Here is an 836-nt window from a genome sequence, read left to right on the forward strand (position 1 = left end):
TTTTCATTGAAATTAATAATAAATTAAAAAAGAAAAAAAAAGGATCTCAATCTCTTCACTGTCTATCATGATGCTGCCAATCAGTCCAATGGTGAGAATCCTTGTTTTCTTGATGCTAAGCTTCAATCCATATTGAAGGCTGCATTTTTTTACCTTCTGCAGCAAATGCCTCAATCCTATTCTGTTTTGGTAAGCAGGGTTATGTCCTCTGCATAATACAGGTGGTTGAAGAGTCTTCCTCCAGACCTGAAGCCACTTCCTCCTCAGAGCTCCTGATGTGGGTGTTTATATTTAAACACATGCTTGGAGAAGGATGAGCAATCTCCTCCTGCATGATTTAAAGCCTCTAAAACCCACTTGAAGGTCAGCTATGATTTGGTCCCAAATAGATGGCATTCACTTGGAACCAACTCACAGCTGATATTGCAGTGGGTTCTTAGAGGCAATAAATTACATATGGGCAAGATCCAATGGAGATTAATTTTATAAAATATACTTCGTGAGAATAGTTGTATAAAATATGATGTGAATGAAGAACTGTGTGAACTACAATGGCTTGCTAGTATAAAATGGACCATTGTAGGTGCTCTTGAAGAAAATTAATGAAAACGTGAAACAAAATTAAAAAAAACAAAACAAACCATAAACCCATTCAAGCTTATTGTTGTAATACAAACTAATATAACACTTTAGACCATGAAAAATATTGTTTTACATCTTTCAAGCATGCAAGTGAAGTTCATTTCATGAGTCAACTAACAACCAATTGATCAATAACAATAAACAAACACATTTTAATAAAGAAGTTAGTAAACAAATTAACTCAACATTGGCCT

The sequence above is a fragment of the Elephantulus edwardii genome, unplaced genomic scaffold (assembly GCF_000299155.1).
Source record: "Elephantulus edwardii isolate Elephantulus edwardi_28Jun2011 unplaced genomic scaffold, EleEdw1.0 scaffold00019, whole genome shotgun sequence".
NCBI classification, from domain to species: domain Eukaryota; kingdom Metazoa; phylum Chordata; class Mammalia; order Macroscelidea; family Macroscelididae; genus Elephantulus; species Elephantulus edwardii.